This window comes from Rhinoderma darwinii, chromosome 1, assembly GCF_050947455.1.
Source record: "Rhinoderma darwinii isolate aRhiDar2 chromosome 1, aRhiDar2.hap1, whole genome shotgun sequence".
NCBI lineage: Eukaryota > Metazoa > Chordata > Amphibia > Anura > Rhinodermatidae > Rhinoderma > Rhinoderma darwinii.
In genome coordinates, this window is record NC_134687.1 from 495137424 (window position 1) to 495153027 (window position 15604).

The 15604-nt window shown below is 45.0% G+C and overlaps 1 protein-coding gene across 2 annotated transcripts in view; it reads left to right on the top strand.

Annotated features, from left to right (window-relative positions):
- The first annotated feature begins 526 nt into the window (after positions 1 to 526).
- The window catches only part of TCN2 (transcobalamin 2), a 54022-nt gene continuing 38944 nt past the window's right edge, over positions 527 to 15604 (top strand). For both annotated transcript variants that reach the window (XM_075835566.1, XM_075835577.1), the window contains exon 1: positions 527 to 615. The gene's annotated coding sequence lies outside the window, so the exon portion shown is untranslated. The remainder of the gene's footprint in view (positions 616 to 15604) is intronic.

Here is a 15604-nt window from a genome sequence, read left to right on the forward strand (position 1 = left end):
GTAAGATATCGCTGACATCCGGCGATGATGGCACCGACTCAGCTTCTGAGCCAGTGCCACGCATTTGGCGTATGGATACGGCAAAATGCGGGAAGCACTAGCTTTCCATGGCGTACTTATACGGCAAATGTCGGGAAGGGGATAATAAAAACATTGCAGCCTTTTTTATCCACATATCTGTTTTCTGTGTCTTATTTGTTTTAATTTAAGTTTATTTTAATTGTGCCTTGTACGTTCATGTATAAAAGATGGATTTGTTGGAGGCTGCCAATTCACTTGCCAATAATTTAAATAAATTTTTTCAAACTATGTAGCATTTTGTGACATTCAAGGAGCCAGGAGGCTGAACATTTCTTCCTATGTTGTTTGTACATTCAGTCTTTGAAGTTATAGCCATGAATACTGAGGAATTTAGCTAGGTAACAACAGACAACACCATATTGATTGTGTATTGTGCTGCATTTACAGTTCCACCTTAAATCTCTTCCTCTTCTTGCTGGGAAGGCTGAAGGGGGGGGGGGGGGGAGTCATGTGACCAGAAAGACAAGAAAACAAGCAGGGTACAGCATTCTGCAATCCGATCCTTTCTAGAGTGGATCTATGGTGTAGTAAAAGGTGAGTCTGAGCTGATATTTCATATGTCACAGATCATTGTGTGTGAACGTCTTGAGATCAGGCTTATGTTTCTTTAAGAAAAGTGGTTAGTGCATTTCTTTACATCTCCAATCTGTAACATTTACTATAGATTGTTACTTACGTCTGCTTTGTAAATGCCCTCTTTATTTATGTCCTGAAAAATGTACAGATTATGCATGCATATGCTAAATATACAAGGCTATATATTAAATAACAGTGCAGTCTTTGTATGAGGGAGACCAAACAATGCTAGGAAAATGCGGTGAATTAAAATTATCCGGAATATGTTAGTATTTTCCAGATTGTAGTAGGTTACGTTGTGATAATTGAGGGTCGTTTTGCATAATTTCTGATTCTAAAGATAAGATTTTAGAGCACGTCTAAGGTTTTGGAAAATCGTACTAATGGCAAGGTGGAGTTAATCCAATCCTAATAGAGTTATGTCATTTTTTTTTATTATAAGCTAACACAGTGGTGTACCAATGGTTAAAACTGTAAGAGGAGTCATATAGGTTATGATTTTTTAACAAATTCTTAACATTAGCAACACACGATAGTTTCCAACTGAGTCCCTCTAAAAAATTCATCCATTTAAAGAATTGCATAGACATTTGATTTGCACTAAAAATCCACGAGCAGTGTGCCACATAGTGATCATCCACGCCTGGCAAATACATGCCAGGGTTACACCAGGCAAAATGCAAAACATGTCTGGTAAAATTATTGTATCTTTTTATTTTTGTATTAGGCTTTGTTCACATCTGCATCAGGGTACCATTGATGGGTTCCGTCAGACCTTTCTGTCAGGGGTACCCATGAACGGAAACCATAGCTTTTCGTTTGCATTACCATTGATTTTAATTGCAATGCTTCCGTTGCTAATGGTTTCTGTTTATCTCAGTTCCGGAAGGTTTCCGTTTCTCAGCGGAATCAATAGCATAGTCGATAGCGGTATTGATTCCGCAAAAAAAAAGGAAACGTTTACGGAACGGAGACAAATGGAAACCATTAGCAACAGAAGCATTAACATTAAAATCAATGGTAATGCAAATGGAAAGCTATGGTTTCCGTTTGATTTCCATTCATGGGTTCCCCTGACTGAAAGGTCTAACGGAACCCATGAACGGAACTCCGACGCAGATGTGAACGAAGCCTTATAGACGCAAAAATATGATGTTTCATTATTAGGATACATGGTGGTATTACTTATCAGCACAACCTTCAAGTTGTACGGAACCGTAATGGGACACTCATATTCTATCAGTCCCTACTATACCACTGTATGCTAATGAATCCTGCAGAAGAAAATCTTAAAGAGACTCTGTCACCAGATTATAAGTGCCCTATCTCCTACATAATGTGAACAGCGCTGTAATGTAGATAACAACAGTGGTTTTTATTTTGAAAAACAATACATTTTGAGCAAGTTATGAACAATTTTAGATTTATGCTAATTAGTTTCTTAATAGACAACTGGGAGTTTTTTACCTTTTTACCAATTGGGCGTTGTAAAGAGAAGTGTATGACGCTGACCAATCAGTGACCAATCAGCGTCATACACTTCTCTCCTTTCATGTCCATCTGTATTCACTGCACAGCGTGATCTCGCGAGATCACGCTGTCCTGTCACATACACCCACATTAACTTTACTGAAGTGTCTTGAGAGTGTATAGACATCACCTCCAGCCAGGACATGCTGTCTATTCACACTCCCAACACTTCGGTAAAGTTTCTGTTGGACTGAGCTCTCATTCACAGCGTGATCTCGCAAGATCACGCTGTACTGTAATTAAGTCCCACATATACTTTACCGAAGTGTTGGGAGTGTGAATAGACATCACGTCCTGGCTGGAGGCAACGTCTATTCACTTTCAAGACACTTCAGTAAAGTTAATGTGGGTGTATGTGACAGCACAGCGTGATCTCGCGAGATCACGCTGTGCTGAGTACAGATGGACATGAAAGGAGAGAAGTGTATGACGCTGATTGGTCACTGATTGGTCAGCCTCATACACTTCTCTGTACAACGCCCACTTGGTCAAAAGTAAAAACACTCCCAGTTGTCTATTAAGAAAGTAATTAGCATAAATCTAAGATTGCTCATAACTTGCTTAAAAATGATCGTTTTTCTAAATAAAAACCACTGTTGTTATCTACATTACAGCGCCGATCAGATTATGTAGGAGATAGGGCACTTATAATCTGGTGACAGAGTCTCTTTAAGTTTGCCTTGTTGAAAGCTGCATTACAGAGCTGTTCTCATCTTGGAGTATTGCTTCTAAGGGTATGTTCACGCGGCTTAGCAAAATACATCTGACGTTTTTGTAGCAACTCACATTTTTCGCGGCGTATGTTAAGGACGTTATTGGAGTTGTTTTTCAATGGAGTCAATGAAAAACGGCTCTAAAAACGTCCCAAGAAGTGACATGCACTTCTTTCTCGCAGGCGTCTTTTTACGCGCCGTCATTTGACAGCGACGCATAAAATAACACCTCGTAAAACCCATTGAAAGCAATGGGCAGATGTTTGTAGGCGTAATGGAGCCGTTCTTTCAGGCGTAATTCGAGGCATAAAACGCCCGAATTACGTCTTAAAACAGTGCGTGTGAACATACCCTTAGGGAGAATACCTGTAATACTGTGGCACACAGAGCACCATAAGGAGGCACACATAATGTCTGCTGCTCTTTAGGCCTCATTCACACAAGCGTATTTCACGTCAGTGTGCTGCCCCAAGCAATTCAATGAGGCTATTATCACATGTTTTTTTTCACAGAGCGTGTGTCCGTTGCATGAAATTCACTGCATGTCCTATTCCGGTCCGTTTTTGCAGATGTTGTCGCCCATTGAAGTCAATGGGTGTGTAAAAACAACGAACATCACATGGACGACATCAGTGTGCTGTCCATTTTTAACGCATCAGTTGCTAAAGAAGAGAAAAAAAACACTAGAAAAACAGATGCCACATGGAAAATACACTGACGCAACATGGACAGTCATATGCATTAAAAATGACCGTTTTGTGACGCAAATCTGACACGCTTGTGTGAATGAGGCCATAGGGCGGATGCGCACGAACGTGCTTTTACGGGCCGCAATTCCCCCGAAAATCCACGGGAGAATTGCGGCCCCATTCATTCCCATGTGGCCATGCACACGACCGTGCATGGTCCGGGCTCATTGAAAATAATGGCCGCAGCCATGTGCACAGCCCGCGATTTGCGGGCGGCTCGCGACTGTCACTCCATGGCCGGCTGACCCGAAAATCATGGCCGTGCACATGGCTATGGTCGTGGGCATGAGGCCTTAGGCCTCGTGCACACTTCCGACACGGTTTTAACGGCCGTTTTTGACGGATCCGTGTGTCCGTTTTATCGGCCGTGTGCACTCCGTGTTTCCGTTTCCGTGCGCCGAGCATGGTACTGTCCAGAGTGCTGAAAGAGTTAATGGGCTGCACTGATCGGCGGTAACTCTTTCAGCCCCCTTGACAGTACCATGCTCGGCGCTCGGAAAATACAATTTTAATGTAATATAAAAAAAATTAAAAAAAATGTCATACTTACTTTCCTTCTGTCCGGCCTCCAGCGATGATGTTTCATCCATGTCACCGCTGCAGCCAATCACAGGCTGTAGTGGCAGTCACGCACATCAGGATGACGTCAGAAGGTCAGCCTCCAGGGATGACGCTTCATCCCACGTGACCGCCTCTGCAGCCAATCACAGGCTGCAGCGGCCTCTGCAGCCAATCACAGGCTGCCGCGTCATTCTGGAAGGTCAGACTTGAGGAAGAAGAGGGATTCGTCACCAAGACAACGACCGGGTAAGTATGAACTGATTTTTATTTTATTTTTAATCAGCAGCCTCTTTTCTCTATCAGTGATTGATAGAGACAAGTGGCTGCCGATTAGTGTAATATTTCTGTTATGTTTTACTGCCCGCCCGGCAGTTGCTAGGCAACGGCTCCGTCACACACGGACGGCACACGGATGCCTTCCATGTGCCTTCAGTTTTTTTGACGGTCCCATTGACTTGCATGGGCCTCACGGTCACGGAATCCCGGACCAAAGTAGGACATGCTCTACTTTGGATCGGAACGGAGCAGCGGACCGTCAAAAAACTGAAGTGTGCATGGCCCCATTGAAATGAATGGGTCAGGGTGCTAGCCGTCAGAAAATCGGCTAGCATCCTGAAGGAAAAAACTGAAGTGGGCATGGGGCCTTAGTGTGTAGCCTCAGGCATTTCACATTCCTCTGCACAGTCTCCTGCACAAGGTATTATTCTAATCAGCCAAATATTCTGTTGGTCCTTTCCTTTTAAAGTCATGGAATAATTTATACTGTAAAGGCTCATGTACACGACTGTATGAGCCCAGAACCAGCACTTGGTATCTTTGGCTATTTTCAGCATATACGGGCAGTACATTTGTATCAATATGGCTCTTCTTTTGTAAAAACTCGGGATGACATTGTTCAATATTTGAAACCTGTTTCATGAACCTTCGGAGTTGAGCTCACCGCAGGATGTCAAAGGTCACTTACAAGATAACTGAAAGCAGTTTATTGCAGATACTACATGTTCTGCCTCAGCTTCCCCCTCACAGTTGCTGACTGTGTTCTCTGTGTTCTGCTGACTGCATGTAATCTGTGACACTGTATTTATTATCTAAGAATGGAACTAGCCAAATTTACAGAGGAATAACCTGCATTTGTGGTCAGAGTTCCCCGCTTGAACTCCGCTACCTGACAATTCCCTTTGGTTACTGTCCTCCTTTTGCATTCCTTAGTATATCTTTAACTAGAGCATAAAAAAACACATAGTTACGTTTTAACAAATTGTTTTAAATTATAGCAAATATACAGCAGGTACAAAATGCAGTAGTTGTTCCCCATGTAGGGGACAGTAAGTCATAGAACATGGCATTAAATGTACAAAGAAATTTTTACAAAAACAAAAGATCAGCTATACAGTGTCAAAAAGAAGTACACAAGTCAACATATCAGAATCCTAATTTATCTACCATGCGCAGAAATCCATATTTTAGCAAAAACAGAGGACGGGGAAGGTAGGCAGGTTCTACAGCTGGCTAATAGATATCAATTTCCAATGAGCAATTAATTAAAACTGTAAGTAACAGAATATATTAGGGGCCCTTAAGGGGGCAATCAATGGTTGACAGTTTCTCTGAAATAGCGGCACATATTGCATTAAGATTTTCAAAAACCTTAATCCTATTTATTTGCACTTTAACAGCATTTATAGTGAGGGATGCACCATCTCCGAGCAATATGTAATATGACTGCCATTCTAAGGAATTAAAGTTGCTTATATTCACAATTGGGGATACAGGTTGAGAGTTACATGGGTAGATGAAATAGGGACCTGGCTAGTCGGATAAGATTCTGCCAAAAATTGTGAACCTTACATCAGGTCCACCATATTAAAAATTGGTATCCCCTCTCCCAACATCCTCTAAAGCAAGTATCTGACACACTCGGATAGATATTATCAAATCTGGTGGGAATCATAAAGACCCTATAAAGGATCTATATAGATGTGTTTTCAGTATTTGAATCCAGAGACTCCTGTGTGAGACTCCCAAACAGTGGCTTTTCACATTAAGCTATCTGACATATGGACAACTCCATATGGACAACTCCATTGCTGAATCTCTTGTCCAGGTTCTTTTGATTCTAGTCTCTCTGGATTCCTTGCCTTGATTGTTTTATCCCTTTTGACTTACTCCGGGTTTTCACGAGCGTGTGCGTTTTGCGCACGCAAAAAACGCAGCGTTTTGCGTGCACAAAAGGCACCTTACAGCTCCGTGTGTCATCCCCGTATGATGCGCGGCTGCGTGATTTTCGCGCAGCCGCCATCATTAAGACACTCCGTTTGGATGTTTGTAAAACAGAAAAGCACGTTGTGCTTTTCTGTTTACATTCAGAGTTTGACAGCTGTTGCGCGAATCACGCTCGTCCCACGGAAGTGCTTCCGTGTGACATGCGTGATTTTCACGCACCCATTGACTTCAATGGGTGCGTGATGTGCGAACAACGCACAAATATTGGACATGCCGTGAGTTTTTCGCAGTGGACTCATGCTGCGCAAAAATCACGGACTGTCTGCACTGCCCCATAGACTAACATAGGTCCGTACGACACGCGTGAAAATCATGCTCGTTGCACGGACGTATATCACGCTCATGTGAACGAGCCCTTAGTCTGGTCCTTGTACTTCTTTATTGCCAGACTATTAAGCTTCCTGCCTGCAGTTTAGTTACTTGCGGCCTCTCTGCTCATTTGTGTACCAAACTTGGACTGTTTCCTGACCACGTCTCTGCCTTATGCTACAACCTGTTGCTGCTTATTTGTGTACTGAACTTAAACTGTTTCCTGACCACGCAGCTATTAGAAAACAGAGAATTGTTGCCACATAGTACAGTAATCCCAGTTGTGAAACAGATGCACAGGTAATATTCTTACCTGAATGAGTTGTGCTGTGGCAGGCACAATTCTGGAAAAGGCACGTAGTGATGGTTAGTGTGCAGCTTCTTCCAGACCGGATAGTGTTCAGGGAAACCACCTCTAGTCAAATATAATTCTTGTGCAAAAAAAGGGGAAGATTCATATATGTTTCCTGACCACGTCTCTGCCTCACGCTCCAACTTGTTGACACTTTTCTGTGTACGGAACCTGGACTGTTACTTGACTACTCTTGCTATTAGCACCCTCCTGCCTGATTGTTTCAGTCACTGGACTCTGAATCTGCTACAGACCCTGAAGACAAATGACAAATGAAGCCTCTCCTTATGTAGAAAAGAATAGTAATCTTCTGAATGATTCGGATGACTTTATCACTGCTGTGAATCATGTTTTTCATTATCCCTATCATTGTGCCACATCTGAAACTAAACTGCATAATCAGCGGCAAGAATAATCCTCTATTGCTGAATACTCAGCATCATTTTGCTGCTAGGTAGATGATACCACATGGAATTTAGCAGCCCATAAGAGCCCATTTTGGCAAGGCTTTTCAGAGCAAGTAATGGATGAACTTTCCAGAGTGGAAACCCCAGATGAGTTAAGAGACTTAATTCAATTGTGCATTCGAACTGATTAGAGACAAGGTTGATTCACAATTTCTGCTCACTAAAAATTAGTTCCATTCATCTGAATGGAATTTGAACCTGCTGTACAAACAACTACATTCAGATGAATGGAACTGATTTTCATTCGCAGAAATGTTTGCAATTTTTGCTAAATCTTCTGTGTTTGACTCCACGCTTAAAGGTTATGTAAATTATTGGGTCATTTTTTTAATGCATTTATTTAGTAAATAAAATCACTTTTGAAATTGACTTTTGTTTAAAAAATAAATAATCATAATTTAAGTTGTGCAGCTTCTATGTATCATAGTACATTGAAGCGACACAAAGCCGTTCTGAGATGAATCTGTCAGTGAGCTGTACTGACAGCTCGGCTGACAGCATTTCCTGTGTTCTCCTGAGCAATTTTCTAAGTTCAGTTCCGATCAAGTAAAAAAAAAAATGACCCCAAAGGTGTACAAAGCATTTAAAGGGTTTTCCCATGAGAGACATTTATGACATATCCACAGGATATGTCATAAATGTCAGATAGTTGCGGGTCCCACCTCTGGGACCCACACCTATCTCTAGAATGGTGCCCCCTAAACCCCGTTCTAGCTTTGTCTGTTCTCACTGGGCCCGTATGAGCCCGCTCTATACATTGCAGGTGTCAGCCGTGTTTTACAGCGGACAAGCTACTCTAACGGCCAGGAACAGCAATTTCGCTGTTCCTGGCCGTTTAAAGGGGTTGTTCCATAAAACATATGCATCCCCTATCCACAGGATAAGGAGATAAGGAGAACGGGCACCGAAAGTCAGCAAGAGCGCTACATGAGAAGCTTTGACTTCCGCGTTCTGTGTCTGGGAGCTTCATAGAGATGAATGGGATTCTTCTGCGCCAGACACAGAACCCGGAAGTCCAGGCTTCTCATGTAGCGCTTTGGGTGACATTCGGTCCCCTGTTCTCCTTATTGCTGGGGGTCCTAGCGGGCGGACCCTCAGCGATCTCAAATGTAGGGGCTACATGTGTTTTATGGCAAACCCCTTTAACTAGTTAAATGCCACGGTCAATAGCGATCGCGGCATTTATAGGGGTTTTTCTATGAAGGACATTTATGACATATCCACAGGATATCAGTAACAAGAAAATGCTGATGCACACCGCAGGCGCTAAGATATATATATACACACACACTTATTGTTTATCATGCATTTTTATTATTTTTATTGCATTACTGCTATAGTTATTATTTTAATAAATGTGAGGTTATTAGCGCTCAGTTTGATCAAAATGTGCGAGCCCACCTGCCACGACAAGGCGACCTCTGTCAGGGGGTCCCTACACTGAACATTATATCCCTATTTTGGAGACTTACCGCTCTCTCTTGGGCTGAGCCCACAGTGAGCTCAGGCCAGGCAGGAACCAAATATATTCTGTTCTAATTAAAAACAGCCCAGGACAGGTGGGTGGAGAGTACGACCAAAATGGAAGCAGTCACCGCCCCATGTAAATACTACAAACAAAAAGAGTTGGTCAGCTCCTCCTAAAACATGAAATAGATATGCAGGTGCTAATCTGCCGTGACTAATGTATTACCAGTAACAAGAAAATGCATATGCACACCGCAGGCGCTAAGGGTATGTGCACACGATGAGAGGCTTTTACATCTGAAAAGACAGAATGTTTTCAGGAGAAAACAGCTGCGTCGTTTCAGACGTAAATGCTGCTCCTCGTAATATGCGAGACGTCTTTGACGCCTGTAATCATGAGGTGCTCTTCATTGACTTCAATGAAGAACGGCTCAAATTACGTAGCAAAGAAGTGTCCTGCACTTCTTTGCCGAGGCAGTCAATTTACGCGTCGTCGTGATGCGTCACACTTCTGACCAAATATCAGTCAGCCTCGGACATTCCCAAAAAACATGGAGGATCGTTCCCACCTAGTCACCACATCTCCAGCACAGCGGGGAGACCGCCGTAATCATGGCATGTAATCTGGAAGGCACCCTATACCAGCGCGTTAAAATTTTAAATCCCGCTTCTTGATACCTGCTGGCCATGGACGATTTGTGTGTCATCGTGTAAACCCTATCTTGTTGTTCAGCCGAGAGAGAAATACCCAATGTAGCAAATATGTGGGTGTGGATAAGATAGATGGGGAGATCAGTAGGGAGTATAGTCTGGATAGAGTGTGCTGCATCGAGCCCGAGCCTGCGCAAAGGAGTTCAAACTGAGTTTTGTCCTGTGCATATTCCGCAGAGTTAGGTAAGGACCTCAGGAAGTGTCTCAGCTGAGTAACCTGCCAGGGAGTGAGGGGGAGAGGATCTGTCAAGGACAACAGTTGCGTGCCGGTCATCCATGACTCCCCGTGCAGGTAATGGGAGGCGGGGCCCCTGCCTGCCTGCAACCAACTCAGAAAAGGACCCCCCTCCCTCCCTGGAGGAAACACTGGGTTACCCAAGACCGGGAACATGGGGGACGGAGATGGGGAGAACTCTTTCCGAGGAAAGACCTTTAACGCTACTGTCAATGAGGGCCCTATCGTCGGATCTACCTTCGCTATCAGAGGGGTATCGCTGCCCAGCCAGGGCAGAGCCTGTAGTGGAACAGTAATAGAAGACTGTTCCATCGACACCCATTGTTTGGCCTCCGTATGGCGAAACCAGTCCAGGATACGCGTCAAGTGCGAGGCTTGGTGGTAGGAAATAAAGTCAGGGAGCCCCACGCCCCCTTCCCTCTTAGAGCGAAAGAGTGTGGAGCGGGCTATACGGGCCGGTTTCCCCATCCAGATGAAACGGTGGAGCAAGGACAGCAGAGTTCGGAAAAAAGTGCGGGGGATGTGGATCGGTAGGGCTTGGAAGAAGTACAATATTCGTGGGAGAATATTCATTTTGAAGATTGCACATCTGCCGAACCATGTGAAGGTGCCCTTCGTCCAGGAATCCAAATTGCTCTTTACCCGTTGCAGGAGTGGAGGATAGTTAACTGCGTAAAGGCGAGAGAGATCCCTGGAGAGCTGGACCCCCAAGTATTGAAGCGAGTCTCTAGCCCACTTGAAGGAGAAGGACCCCGATAAGTCCTCAACTAGAGACTGTGGCAATGATATGTTTAGGGCCTTCGATTTCTAGTAATTAATTTTAAAATTAGACAACTTCGAGTATCCACTCATCTCTGCCATGAGGTTGGGCAGGGAGATCCTGGGAGCAGTGAGAAAGAACAGAAGGTCATCCGCATACGTCGCAACTTTATGCGATCTTCCCCCCATTAAAACTCCTGCTATATCTGGATTGGAACGAACCCGACAGAGGAAGGGTTCCAGGCACAGAATAAAGATCAAGGGAGACAGGGGGCAACCCTGCCGCGTGCCATTGGAGATAGAGAGCGGCGATGATAAGGTACCGTTCACCTTAACCCTGGCGGACGGAGATGAGTAGAGACTCGAGATCCATTGCATCATGTGGGGACCCAGTCCAACGTGCCGCAAAGTGGCCGTCATGAAGTCCCAATCCACTCTGTCAAACGCTTTCTCAGCGTCCGTGGACAGTAGCAGCGTGGGCAGAGATAAGGCAGTCGCGTGGTAAATCAGGTTAATAGCCCTAGTAGTATTATCCCTAGCTTCCCTCTGGGGCATGATGCCCACCTGATCATAATGGATCACACTGTGGAGAAGGGGGGGGGGGTAAGTCTATGGGCTAGGATCTTTGCAAACAACTTGAGATCTACATTTAGCAGGGAAATGGGACGGTAATTTTGGCAGCTGGTGGGATCCTTCCCTTCCTTGGGTATGACCGTAATGTATGCCCGCAGGGCATCCTGGGGAAGAGGACACCCGTCTGTGAGGGAATTATAGGCCTGCAGGAAGTGAGGTCCAAGGAGGTCTGAGCAAATCTTGTAGTACTGAATGGGAAGACCATCCGGGCCCGGCGCCTTCCCCACCGAGGGAATCCTTCAGGGCCCAGGACCACTCCTCTAGGGAAATCGGCTCTTCCAGGGCCGCTAGGGCTTCCTGTGAGATACTTTTCATCCCCGAGGAGAGGAGGTATGCCTCCATTTGCTCCCGTCTAGTTCCCCCCTCTGCGGAAGGGGAGGTCCGCGGGAGATTGTAAAGTGAGTGGTAGTACGCCCGGAAGGCTTCCGAGATGTCCTGAGGGCGATATACACTCCCGGCTCCGGGTGTCTGCACTTGGGGGACATAGGTTCGTGACCTGGTTTTCCGCAGTGCCCGTGCCAGAGTCCTGCCTGGTTTGTTACTGAATTCATAGAAGTGTCGCCTACACTTTACTAGGGAGACCCTAGCCTTGGCAAGACAAAGAGACCGGACCTGAACACGCAACTGCCCCAGCTCCGCCCCCACCACCCAGTCCAGGGAGGCCTTGTGGGTCTGCTCGAGGAGATGTATACGGGATAACAGGTCGCCCAAGTGAGCCAACCGTTCCCTTTTGAGTTTAGATCCGATCCGAATAAATGAACCTCGGATCACGCACTTATGGGCCTCCCAGACGCTAAGCGGACTTACATCTGGAGTTGCATTCGTAGCAAAGTACTCCCGTAAATCCCTGTGTATTTCTGTGATTACCGTCGGGTCCTGCAGAAGCGAGTCATTTAACTGCCACTGCCAGGAACGAGGGTGCGCTGCAGGGAGACAGAGAGAGAGTGTAATGAGGGCGTGATCCGAGAAGGTTACGTTGTCTATAGCGACTGAGGAGAGAGTGGAGAGATGGGAGTGTCGCAGAAAGAAGTAGTCTAGTCTGGTGTATGTGTTGTGGGGGGCCGAAAAGAAGGTGTAGTCTTTAGTCGTCGGGTGCATAAGCCTCCACGTGTCTATCAGTTGGTGATCATGTAACAGCCGCCGCACCCGGCGATGTGCCGATCTGGGTAGCGACGACTGTCCCCGTGAGGAATCTATAGTCGGGTCCAATGTGAGGTTCAAGTCCCCCCCTAGTATGAGGATGCCTTCCGAAAAACCATCCAACTCCGTCAGGACCCCTTCAAAGAAGGCGACCTGACCAGTGTTAGGGAGATAGCATGCAGCCAGTGTGAACAGTGTGTTAGCCAACCTACCCTTCACAAAGATGTACCGTCCCGCTCCATCTGTACGAGTCTCCACGTGTTCCCAGGGTACAGAGCGGGAGATCAGGATAGAGACCCCCTTGGTCTTGGAGTCCGGTGAGGTACTGTGATACCCCTTCGTATAGCGAGAGTCCGTCAACCGCGGAACGCTGTCCGCCCGGAAGTGAGTTTCCTGGAGGAACGCCACATGCGCTTTCTTTTTCCATAGGAGACGGAGGATGAAGGATCTCTTCTCTGGAACGTTCAGGCCCTGTGCATTCAGGGAAACAACCATAATGTTAGACATATGGAGCCACAGAGGGGAGACAGAAAGGGGAGGGAAAGGCGGGAAAATAAATGAATGAGGGCCGAGAAGAGGGACACTAGGGTCCCACTAACAGCGGGGTACAGAATCCCTAATCAATACTTTGCGTGTATTGCCGGACCCGGGAGTAAATATCCCCTAAGCACGGGAAGCAAACACATTAAATTGTAGGCAATATAATGAATATGGTCTGTATGGACGGATATATCAGGGCACCAGAAGACAGAGGAGATAGTCCAATCTGCAAAGTGTATCTGCAAATGACAATGAGAAAAATTGTATATATTAAAAATTTATATTTTGCTATAATGAAATCATAAATTTGTTCAGATTTCACATACAGAGGGAGATAGCGTACAATGACCAAACAAGATACTTCATAAAAGACAAATAGAAACCCAAATAGTAATATTATCACTTCATAGCGGCACCCACCTTAAAATCAATATTTAAACCCTGTGCGGATAGGGAGTTCAACTTGAAGATCCATTCAACCTCCCTACGTTTGAGTCTCAAGACTCGATCCTCACCCCTCCGATGTATAGGTATGTGGTCAATGATCCAGAATTTTAGATCACTGGCCACATGCCCCGCTGAGACAAAGTGTGATGAGACCGGAAGGTCAAGTCTTTTTGTTCTAATGGTAGATTTATGTTTATGTAAGCGGACACGACACACTTGAGTTGTTTCTCCTACATGAATTAATTTGCAGGGACACTGTAGTACTTATATGATGTGGGATGATGCACAAGTCAAAAAGTGTTTGATGTAAAACGCCTTACCGCTGATCGGGTGTAAAGATGGATTGCCTTTAACCATATTGTTACAATTTGTACAGTTTAAACAAGGAAAACACCACATTTTTTGGGGGGCAATGTTAACTGGCGGTTAGTGCATAAAGATGCCACGTCGGCATGCACAAGTTGGTCCCTCAAATTTTTTGGGCGTCTAAAGGCCATCATTGGGGGACGACTAAATTCAGGAACCGTGTCTGAAAGATTCCCCAGAATACCCCACTCATGGCGTATAATGTTGGAGACTCTACTGCTGATGTCCGAATATGTAGAGACAAAAGCCAATCTACCAGAGGACTCTCGTTTATGAGATGTCAATAGCTGTTCTCTTGTAACCATCTCCACCTTATCCCTCTGTTTCTGTAGGAGGGACAATGGTTACCTACGCTGGGCGAGCTTGTCGCTCATTTCATCAAGGCGTGGTGTAAGATGTTGGGGTTCTGCTACTATCCGTTTAACCCTTAGCATTTGGCTGTAGGGCAGTGATTCCACCATCCGCCGAGGGTGTTGACTATCGTCATGTACTGAGGTGGTGGAAATACATAGACAATGTGTTTGTCATCTGGACTGGCGCGATGGTACAGCTTGAAGATTTCTTTGTGTTCCTCAATTCCATTGATGAGGACATTAAATTCACGATGGAATCTTCGACCAGAAGTTTGCATTTTTTGGATACCCTTATTTACAGGGTGGGTGATAGGCTATTTACTGATCTATACCAAAAGGACACAGATCACAATAGTGTATAGTCAATACCCTCGGCAGATGGTGGAATCACTGCCCTACAGCCAAACGCTAAGAGTTAAACGGATAGTAGCAGAACCCCAACATCTTAAACCACGCCTTGATGAAATGAGCGACAAGCTCGCCCAGCATAGATACCCATTGTCCCTCCTACAGAAACAGAGGGATAAGGTGGAGATGGTTACAAGAGAACAGCTATTGACACCTCGTAAACGAGAGTCCTCTGGTAGATTGCCTTTTGTCTCTACATATTTGGACATCAGCACTAGAGTCTCCAACATTATACGCCATGAGTGGGGTATTCTGGGGAATCTTTCAGACACGGTTCCTGAATTTAGTCGTCCCCCGATGATGGCCTTTAGACACCAAAAAAATTTGAGGGACCAACTTGTGCATGCTGACGTGGGATCTTTATGCACTAACCGCCAGTTAACCTTGGCCCCAAAAAAATTGGGGCGTTTTCCTTGTTTAAACTGTACAAATTGTAACAATATGGTTAAAGGCAATCCATCTTTACACCCGATCAGCGGTAAGGCGTTTTACATCAAACACTTTTTGACTTGTGCATCATCCCACGTCATATAAGTACTACAGTGTCCCTGCTAATTAATTTATGTAGGAGAAACAACTCAAGGGTGTCGTGTCCGCTTACATAAACATAAATCTACCATTAGAACAAAAAGACTTGACCTTCGGGTCTCATCACACTTTGTCTCAGCGGGGCATGTGGCCAGTGATCAAAAATTCTGGATCATTGACCACATACCTATACATCGGAGGGGTGGGGATCGAGTCTTGAGACTCAAACGTAGGGAGGTTGAATGGATCTTCAAGTTGAACTCCCTATCCCCACAGGGTTTAAATATTGATTTTATGGTGGGTGCAGCTATGAAGTGATAATATTACTATTTGGGTTGCTATTTGTCTTTTCTGAGGTATCTTGTTTGGTCATTGTACGATATCCCCCTCTGTATG